This window comes from Propithecus coquereli, unplaced genomic scaffold (assembly GCF_000956105.1).
Source record: "Propithecus coquereli isolate 6110/MARCELLA unplaced genomic scaffold, Pcoq_1.0 Scaffold576, whole genome shotgun sequence".
Classification (NCBI taxonomy): Eukaryota; Metazoa; Chordata; class Mammalia; order Primates; family Indriidae; genus Propithecus; species Propithecus coquereli.
In genome coordinates this window covers 605466-616910 of record NW_012151685.1, presented here as the reverse complement: position 1 = coordinate 616910, position 11445 = coordinate 605466, and the positions used below count along the sequence as shown (strand labels likewise).

At 36.6% G+C, this 11445-nt stretch overlaps 1 protein-coding gene across 2 annotated transcripts in view; it reads right to left on the bottom strand.

The window, feature by feature from the left end:
* The window catches only part of LIN7A (lin-7 homolog A (C. elegans)), a 175388-nt gene that overhangs the window by 121479 nt on the left and 42464 nt on the right, over positions 1–11445 (bottom strand). The window lies entirely within an intron of this gene.

Genomic DNA, 11445 nt, shown 5'->3' with positions numbered 1-11445 from the left:
TTCAGTTTGACCTTTCCTTTCCCATATCATATTTATCACAGCTGTAATGATACATTTATTAGCATAATGATTTGATATGCATCTTCTCCACTTGTCTATAAATTTCTTGAAGGTAAGAGCTTGTCTGGTTTGGTCACCATTGCAACAATATGATATATAATACAATGAACAATATGCGATAAATGAATTAATTAATTAATTAATTTATAGACTCGCTCCATTTCACTTCCATTGCATTATTTCAGGTCTTTATCATCTCTCCTCTGTCTGTCATTATTTCTTCTCCTTCAGCATCTTCATATGATCCACAAAGTTTTCTTCCCAAAACAAAAATCTGGTCATCTTCCCACCTACTAGCTTCTAGAACAGTATCACACAGAAGAGTTTTCAATAGCAATTAGTTTAAATGTCTCTCTTTCACTTGACAATATCAGAGGTTAATGTATCAAGAAACATATACTCTTTCATAGCCATAAATCTTAAAATCCTCTGGATTATTTTATATTTCCAAGAGAAAATGATACAATAAAAGGCTATTTAAAAATACCGAGGGGCGATCTCTTCTAGCCCTGTTGCTGTAGTTACTAACTCACTGAGAAGCCTCTTAGGCATTTGTGTTGTAGAATATGAGATTTTAAATTCCTAGATGCCTAGCTCCAGAAAGTATCCCATATCTCTGCCATCAAGTTATAAATTTATTCAGTCATCCACCCATCCACCCACCAACCACTAATTTGAGAGAGAGAGTTTCTGTTGTATATACTTAGTGCCAGTTTAATAAAAATAATACACACTTCTTTCCAAACTTGTAATCCAATGAGAAAGAAATATAATAGCACAGCCATGTGTAATAAAATAGTCACCACTTCAGAGTTCAGGTGGGGTTAGTGTAGGTGTATGTATCTAACTGAATAAAATAACCAGAAAGTGACTTGAATGGAGACTCCCTGAAGTAGTTATTTTGATGGCCAATTGTGGCCCAAAGTAGCACAAATCATTAAATCAATATCACACTGCCAGTTTCCAAAGTCTATCTTTTAGTACATAAACTGAAAGTCGGCAAAGTCAATCCAACAATACTGATCACATCCACAATCAATAAGGCACCAAGCTGAGATTTTATGCATTTTAAATGCAAAAAAAATACTCTACCTAGATGTCCATGGATGCATGGAACTCTCAACATACTAAAACTGAGCTGATTATTATTTTTTCACTAAGACTAGTTCTTCTCTTCCTGTATTCCTTATTTCCATTAATTGCATCCCCACCCAGCTGGTCTCCCAAGTTGACCACGATGTCTTTCACACTTACCCCACATGCAGTTAGTCAGAAAGTGCTGGAGATTCTATCTCAGAAATGCCTTTTGAATGGAACCCCTTCACTTCATTATTTCAGGGAAGCCTTCATCATTTCTCACCTCTAGTACTGGGACATCTCCTAACCCATCTCCTTTAAATTTGTCTTTTCTTTTTCAGTCTATCTGCCACATTACTTCCAGAGTAATCATCCTGAATGATAAAACTAGTTATTATTCTCCTGCACATAAAACCTAGGCTGGCTTTTTTACTCCTATTTTCATGGAATTTACAGGGTTGATGGGTTAGAGACACACAATAAAGTGGGCGTGTGCTATAAGCGAAGCATTACAGGGTGGTCCTTAAATGTATAACAAAGACATTTACCATCATCTAGGAGGTCAGGGAGGACATCTTTGTGGAAGTAAGATCTAAGGAGAGTCCTAGGTAGGGGGTGTGAGTGGGGAAAGGGGGAAGAATGTTCCAAACAAAGGGAATAATGGAGGATCAAAGGCTTGTTAAGAAAGTCCATCAAAGACCATGTAGGGAAGCCTAGGTTTAAATAGCATCTCCTCAAACATGTCGTCCCTGACTCTGCCAGGCAACTTTAATTGCTATCATGTCTGTGTTCTCACAGTTTTTGGTTTACTCATCCACTTTAATAATTATTACCCTCTGTTTTTATACACATCTCCCTCCTTTATCCACACATATGTATAAGCATCTTAAGGTATCAGGAACAGTATCTTATTTGTCATTGTATCCACGGTTCATTGGTAAGTACCTAGCAAATATTAAGTTTTTAATGCACATTTGTTGAATGAATGATAGATTAGTTAATGATTCTAGCTCAGGAAGGCAGGTGTTAGAAGTCTACGTCTAGGTAGACCTATAACTTCACACAAATCTAGATGTCTAGATTATGATCAGCCTTTGTCAAGACTTGCTTGGGTCTGGAGTCAGGGAAGGAGGCAAGACCGAATCTGTAGACGGAAGGGTATTAGTGACTACACTGGAGGAAGTTCAGAAAAATTGAAAATGACACTAACCTGAATATTTAGTAGTTCTCAATCTGGGCTGTGCATTGAAATCTTCTGGGGTGCATTTAAAAATTATTACTGCCTGGGACCCACCCCAAACGAATTAAAACAGAATCTCCACAAGAGTGGTTCTCAACCTTGGCATAGTTTAGGGGCTGAGCCTGGGACTTTTTAAAGTCCTTCAGGTAATGCTAAAGTGCAGCCAAGGTTGAGACCATTGCTCTAGTTGGCATGGGTGTTTATAAAGCCCCTGTATGATTCCAATGTGCAGCCAGGGTTGAGAAGCCCTGTTACAGATTATTGGTTCTAAAATATGAATGTGCACAAGAATCACCTGACAGAGCTGTTGAAGTGCACCCCTAATCCTCACCTCATTTGAGAGATGTTGATTCAGAAGGTGTGAGGATAAGGCCCAGGAATCTGCCTTTTAAACAAATGCTCTGCAGCTGTTGGTTCACAGATCCCAGACACAGAAAGTGAACAAAATGGTCTTTTAGGTTTCTTTCATCTCCAGAATCCCAGAAATGCTTGCATTCTCTATTATTTTTTGATACAGAATGCAACAGGATACTGAATAGGATTCTTCCAGGAGTCTCAGAATTATTGATAAAAGCCCACAGATGACAGTAATTAGGGTTAAGTCCCAACCCCATTCTAAAAATGGTGGTCCCTACCAAAAGTTGCTTATTAGCATAAACTGTGAAGTTTTTAAATTGGCCTACTATCCCAGACCAATTAAATGGAAATCTCTGAGAGTGGGATCCACTCAACAAGTTTTTTGTTTGTTTGTTTCCAGATGATTCCTAAGACCATTCAAAGCTGAGAAAAATATTGTTCAAAAAAGAGCCGTCAAGGAAAACAGACACATCTCTATTAAGACTTATACAAGCTGGGCTGATGACCCTGTTGCATTATCCTATAGGCCTTTTCCAGTTCTTATAAAAGGTAGCTGGGAGAGGAGAGAAAATCACAAAATTGTTAAGTTATTAATTTCGGAGACTATTCGGTCTTTTGTGTCCATTACATCAACTAAATGAGGAATGCTCCGATAGAAGCAATCATAGCAACTTGGAGTGCCTGAAAGAAGGGAGATTAGCCCCTTTTTCCTCGTTGCAGAGGTAATGGACTTGGCAATCTGCCTGTCCTCCATGCCTGTCAGAGCAGAGAGAGAACAGAAAAACAGTGTCCACTGGAGCCTGAACCATCTGGCTGATGCCCACCCAAGGGAGTCCAGCAGTAAGAGGTCAGGTAGTCACAGCAGGTTGCCAAAGCCAAAGGAAGTCTAAAAACCAAAAGTGGGGAGATAAGTCCCTCTAGCCCAGGCCTGGCTGTTGCTGGAAACAAAGAGGTAGTGACTAATAAATGGATATGAGACTAGAGTTTTAAACAGAATTCTGATTCCCTTTAGCTCCGTAAAAATACCAAAAACCTGTAAGGATAGGATCTGGAAGGAAGCAAAAGAAGACTCTGAGTCAGCAAAATACTTATTCTTAAATCTATTGCAGTAAGGTGTGGTGGTTTATTTACAAGTCCTCTTAAGGTCCTTGTTCAGAATGTCTTTAGGCTTATTTTATCAGACTATTCTGCCACATTTGATTACTAATGTAGAAATTTGGGTTTACTAATATAGCTCAGATTAGGAGGAACATTATTATATAAGAACTGGGGAGGCTGCTAGACAAACACAATGAAAGCAAGAAGATGTAAGAAGTTTTTTTACTGAAACCTACTCCTCCTATTATCTGCCAACTCTGATTAATACCACTCTCCCATTACATAAGAAAAACACTTGGATATTGCACTTACCTCCTCACTCACCCTCACACCCCTGTTCCATTAATCCCTGCTCCTAAAAGCAATAATAACAATAAACTTTTGCTGAACATCTATAACATGGAGGTCATTTGTAGGCTAAGAGTTTTACATCTTTTAACCCATTTTATCCTTACAACAGTCCTTATAATGTAGCAAATATCCACATTTTGCAAATGAAAGAATTGAGGCTTACAGAGAGTTTATGTAATTCACTAACAAGTAGGAAATCTGAGTGATTCTAAACCCTGTGCCTATTATTTTTATTTCAATCACAGCTTTACTTTTAGAAGCTTTTTCTTTGACATTCAGTACTTTTATTATAACTCTGTACCCTGCAGGCTTTCTTGGTCAGAGGCTGAGCTCTTAATCTTTCCTCCCTCCATAAAGATTAACTCCTATTCTATTTACCAGTATACCTCCTTCAGGTAGGACTCACTGATCATCAGATGCTCCTGGACAGCTTTTAAATGATAGCATGGCATGGTTCTCAGCCTTGAGAGCCCATTGGAATTACACGGACCACTAAAAACACAGATGCCTGGATCCTACCTGCCCACACATACCTGTATTTTTAATTTCATTGGCCTGAGGTATGACCTGGGCATTAGGATCTTCAGAACTCCTGGTGACTATAATGTATAGTCATGTTGAGAATCACTGACACGGAGTCTTGAGGGGCACCCTGGAGATTCTAATAATAATGCTACTTTTAACACTCTAATTACTCATACATATAGTGTTTATTATGTCACTGTTCTAAACATTTTACTTCTCACTAGAACTATTATTTTTTGGGGAGGGTTTTCTTTTATTTCAGCATATTACGGGGGTACAGATGTTTAGGTTACGTATGTTGCCCTTGGCTCCCCCCCTAAGTCCGAGTAGAACTATTATTATCCCCGTTTTATAGAAGAGGAAACTAAGACCCATAGAGTTAAAATTACTTCCCTCAGGAAAGAACTAGTAAGTTGCAGAATTTGAATCTAGGCAGTCCGGCTCTAAAATCTAGGCTACATTTGAGATGTGGCTCAGGAATCCGTATACCTAAAATCATTTCCAGAACTTCTCTTTCTCCAAGGTTGTTAACAGAGATTAAGCTAATCTAATCAACAAGTCCTTGCTTGAGGTTCTCAAATTTTAGTCAACATAAAAATTTACCCCTGGACCATTTACAGTAGTTTCCCTTTATCTTTGGGGGATATGTTCCGAGACACCCAGTGAATGTTTGAAACCACCAGTAGTACTTAAGCCAAGCTCCATCAACCAGAACATATTTCTATTCATGTCTTCCACCCACAAATTTAATGTCTTTTCCATCTTAACTAAGCACTTATTATGCACTATGGCTGTAACTTTTGCAATTTGAGGTGTGACAGCAAAACAAGCACCAATTTCTTTTTCCTCCACAATTTCACAGATAGAAGATTCATTCTTACTGTAGATCTTAGCAATCTCAGCATACAATTTCATTTTTCTTATTAAGTCAAGAACTTTTACCTTTTCACTTAAAGGAAACAATTTACAGCTTCTCTTGGGCGCAGCTGAACTGCCAGCATCACTACTTTTGAGCTTTAGGGCCACTGCTAAGTAAAATAAGGGTTACTTGAACACAAGCACTGTGATACTGGGACAGCCGATCTGATAAAAGAGAGGGCTACTAAAGTGACTAATGGATGGGTAGTGTATATAACACGGATGCCTTGGACAAAAGGATGATTGATATCCTAGGCAAGATGGAGGAGGATAGTGAGACATTTAATCCCGCTACTCAGAATGGCGTGCAATTTAAAACTTAAAAATGGTTTATTCTGAAATTTTGCATTCAATATTTTCAGCCTGAGGTTGACTTTGGGTGACTGAAACTGGGGAAAGTGAAACTACAGAAAGCAAAACCACAGATAAAGGAGTATTAAGAATCGAAACATAAAAAAAAGAAGCCAAGGAGAAGCCTCAAAATCTGCTCTTTTAATAGTCGCATCATATGGTTCTGATGCAGGAAGTGGTTGAAAAGTGCATTCTACAGCTTACTGAGTGTTTAATATATGATCCAGAACAAAATGAGTTAATGGCCATCATTTATTCAGTGCGTACTTTCCTTATTTATATCACCTTGTAAAAATCCTCACTAGTATATAAAGGGAGTACTATCATTTCTACTACACAGTTAAGGAAAAATAATAATAAAAAACCCTAATGCTCAGAAAAATCAATCATCTGGCTCAAAGCTATACAGCTAATAAATGGTGAGACCAGATTTCAAAACTAGCTGTGTTAGATTCCAGTGCCTATATTCTTATTTATTACTCTGCCCTGCCACAGAAAAGGGAATAGAAATAAAACAATAAAGGTATGGCAAACTTATTTTTTTAAACATAGCAACATGAACCATTGTGAGCTTGGGAAAACAGTCATACACTGCCCAAAGTGTCAGATTGTATTATAATAGTATAATCAATGTGTTCACAGTGATAATACTGGATCATTGAAAAATGATCAAGTCATCAATTGCTTAATGATAGTAAAGTGACACATTTTGAAAAGACTTGCTTTACTATAGATGAAATATTATAAGCAAAATAAGAATGAAATCTTGGAACTTAAAAATTTTGGCATTTAAGAGGAATAAGCTTATGGTGATCTGGAATAGTTCAATTATCATCTTCTCATTCTTTAATGATGAGTTTTGATGAACTCAATTGACATTTAGACTGTGGAATTTGACTCATGACTCATCTAAAGCTAGAACATGGTGAAGATAGACCTGGGTCATTTAAAGCTATTGTTTATTAATTACACAAAACACATTGAGTACTAGCTATTGTCAACTAATTCCACTAAACGCATTGAGCACTGTAGCTAACAATATGAATTATGTACCCCCCGAAGCCATCCACATCTCTCTTATCCTTTGCCTTCTTCTACTATAAGAGCTGAAAAGTGAATATGTTACCAAAAGTTTGGCACTTGTCCCCGAGGCCACATCAGAATGAGGACAAGTGGCTTGAGGAGAAGGAAAGAGAAGTTTAGGTTGGCCGACTCCCATCTTAAAGTATCAATGTCCTGCTTCTGAGCAGAAATACAGAGCTTTTAAAGGTTCTGATTCATCCCATCTTCAGCTAAGACAATCTTACAACCTCTGCCCAGACAATTCCCTTAAGCCATCTCCTGTGACACAAAGAACAAAGGACTCACTCCTGCTCACTGGCTTGAGGCAGAGATATAGGTTTTAGTTCTCATAAAGTGTGAGGGGGTTTTGAAGAGACAGAAAACCTTTTTGCCCTTTTCCAGGCCATTTTCTCTGTTACAACATACTTCTCTTTCCAGACTCTATTGTAATTTCACCAAGTGTAAGTGTAACATCACTGGATATGGCTTCCAGGAAGGCCTTTGAAATGGACAAACTGCTGGCACATGCCTTCAGCCTTTCAGTCTTTGCACCCCTCCTATTTTCCTTTTCACTTGACAGCTATCATGGCTTGAAGTGCCTCGAGGTAAAACAGCCATTTTGTGCTCATGAGGATGAATATCATGTGCTAAGGAGGGTGGAGCAGGAAGAAGGAAAGGACGCAGCTTTTACTGTTGTCACTGAGCTGCTGTATTAACCCTGAACTGTCCAACCCTGTGATTCTTATCTCTGAGAAAAATGTTACTTTACCGATTGCTTTTCTGTGGCTTTCAACCAAATGAGAGCTAGCTGACACAAGAGCACATGATTTTAAAGGCATTTTTCTAGGTTTCATGGATAAGGTTGACGTTATAGAGAAACTGGAGTAATGTGTAGTGGTCTTTTGATTAAAGTGGTCATGAAAAGCTCCCCTGGGAAGGTGACATTTGGACTGAGGCTTGAATGTTGAGAGTGAGCCAGCCATATGAAAATCCAAAGGAGGAACATGCGGACAAGGAGAATAGCAAGGGCAAAGACGTTAAAGTAAGGTGAGCAAGTCTACATGTTAGAAGCTTAGACAAAATCAGTGTCAGTGGAACACTGTAACTAAGGCAAAAAACAAATTCCGGTGGCGTACTTGTAAATGATTAAAAACTAGCTCTCCAAAATAAATAGACAAAGACAAAAAAAAAGGCCTGATTTGTAGCATTTACTGATTTCTGTGGTGTAAATATTCCTACCATTGCCAGTTTCAAGCTACTAACATGATTATCAGCAGCTTGCAAAACTGTGGAATATTTAACAATCAGCTCTCACAAGCCACAGTGCACCAACCCCAGTGCCCTGCTGGACAGGAGACAAAGTTTGAGAAGCAAACAGGGGCCAGGTTTTATACAAAGATTTTATAACAGGTTCAGATTTTAGTACAATTACCAAAAAAGCATTTAGAAAGTATTCAGCAGAGGAATGATATGATCTGATTCACATTTTATAAACATCACTACGAATATTGTTTGGAATATTAATTATAGTCAACCAAGGACATATATATGTAGGAAACTAGTTAGGAAGAAGTCTATTATAGTGGCTTTGGCAAGAGATGGCAGAATCTTAGGCTGGCATGGGGGCAGTGGGGATGGCAAGACATGGATAGACAGGTTTGAAGTACAGGTGTGTAGAAGAAGAATCAGTACCCTAAGGTAGTGCATAGTTATATGAAGAGGGTGTCCACAGAATACTTGTTAGGCAGAAAAGGATATATTAGTGAATACAGTCATGTGCCTTAGCAGTGCTTCATAAGGAGTTGTGGCTATTGCCTCATCTATAAGCAAATGGTGTCAATACATTTAATAAGTACCAAGAGTAACAAGAGAGAAGAACCCTGAAGACAAAAATTATTTTAAAAGAAAATAATAAGAGAGTAGCATCTGATTCTGTGATCTTCCTGTCTATATAAGATCCCTCAATTTGGGGTCAATAAAAGATTATGTAAAATGTTACATCACTGCACCAACCAGTTGGAGAATATGGGTATAGAACTGAAAGAGACCTGGGGACTATAAAATGTGGTAATATCAACTTTATATGGTTATTATGAGGTCTAAATGAGAATATAAGTATAAAGAGACTTTAATATAAAGTATCTGTCTTATGATCTATAATGAGATCTATATCCTCTTCTCTCCTAACCCTTTATTCCCGTGAGTCCTCACTTCCTGTTCTATTAGTGGCAATGTTTGAAGAGGAAATATAAAATTATAGGAAGAGAATTTATGTAACTCAAACTTCCTTTGATAAAGAGACTAGATGTCCTCTTTTTAAAGACATAGTCTTACACTGGAGCACACAAAGTTTAAGTAGAGCAACTATAAACAACATGTCTAGCTGTAGGTCAGCATTTCCTGCATTGTATTGTAGAATTAACTATTAAGAGCACATTTTAAATAATGTGCATGAAATATTGACCAGTTGCTAGCTTTTCAATGTATCTTAAAATTATGCCAAAAATGCTCAGTTTAAAAGTCTAATACTGTACAACAGAGTATACGTACCAACAACATAAATGGTCAATAATATGTTGTACTTCCATTGCTGTGACAAAAGGAAACTCTGCCAATTTACAAGTTACTAATGAGACATGATAATCAGTGTGTCCTAGTCATTTGACATTCATTCCTGTTTTGATCTGCCAACACCTTACCATGTTCCTTAAATGCAGACTAATTGGTAAACTCTAAAAAGAACTGGCTCAATTTACATGTGCTCAAATTTTCAAAATTGACTCATTATGCTGTTCAAAACTAAATTATTAAAAATTATTATTAGTTTTAATAATAAATATTTAATAATAAATATTAATAACCATTAAAAACTATTATTAAAAACTGACCTTTTCTTCATGGGATTTGGGAAAACATTGAAGTGTATCACAAAATAAAGTTTGACAACATTAGAATTTTTAAATCATGAATTTACATAAGGGCAAAATCCTGGTCTGGACTGCTCAAAGTGTTTGCCAAACCTATTTCAACCAAGAGAACAATTTATGCTACAAAATGAAAGCTATAGTTGCTAAGAGATTCTCTGAAATAAAAGGTACTTATTTCATTTGAAAGTGATTACTTACCCAATAAACAAATCTTTAGGTACACAAAGCTTAAGACATGGCTTTCTTTGTTAAACAATTGCTATTATGTGGTAGCAATGAGTAATGTGTTCAGAGTTTCTCTAGGAACTATATTCAGTATTTTGTTCTTTTTCTTCTTTCTTTTTTTTTAAATTCACCTAATTTTCTTCCCCAAGCAGCTAAAATTGAAGCTTGATTTGCCTACTACCACTACCTAAGACCTCACGAAAGCAAAAGTTTCACTTTCCTTTCTATATGAGCTTTCTTTTCTTTTTCTGTATTAAATTTGATGTCTTTCCTTTTCTTCTGTGTTTTAACCTCATTTTTCTATTTAATCTTGCACCCATGTCTTTATATCATTACAGACAACTATAGTCTTATTCCTAATCACAGTGAAATTAGCTTATTTCATTTTTTCTTGTTTCCAAACTATAATCTGTTTTCGCATGTCAGAAAGAAGTTGAGAAATCTACTGCCCCTTATGCCAAATACTAGAGCACCTATTTCCTACTAATTTTTGTGTCCAATATATAATCATGACAATTGCAGACACTTAAAAAATTTTTGTTGAATTGATTGTATTGAATGAAACTTCCTTATATTTATGTAAGTATCTATATTCACTAGTTAACAATGAAAACTGTGCCAAACCCTATTTGACAAGATTTTGATTCCTTACAAATGTGAATTCTGAGAAAATGAGGATTTAAGGGACTAGACTTCATCTTTCTATAATGATCAAATTTAATCTTCCACAAGTGAGAGCAGTAAGAACCAATGGGTATGCCTAGAAAGTAGATCAGAGTTCATTTTAGCACTAATGAAAATTTTTAGGAAAGTCATTTTTTTTAAGCTCTTTGGGAGAGGTATTTTAAAGTGCATTGTCCCAACTACAACATTTCGTGTGCAGACAAATTTTTCTTAAGTTTTTTTAGAAAATTAATATAACAAGCACTTATTCACTAGTTAAGTTACAGTTAAGTACTGTGTACAGTTAAGTACACAGTAAGTACAGCTGTAGATAGAATAAAACTACCATGTAACAAATTAGCAATATGATATACCTCAATAGTGTACCACTAACTTCCCAGACTGTCCATCTATACCATTCCTTATTTATACCTCATCTGTGATCTCAACTGATTCTAGATGCGGCTAGATAAAAGAATAGAACACCTTTCACAGAGCTTTACGTTTAACTTTAACCCAAACTTTATGTATTTTACCTTTCCTTCGATAGAGCTTCTTATCTGTCTAATGATCTTGCAATAAAAGTTAATT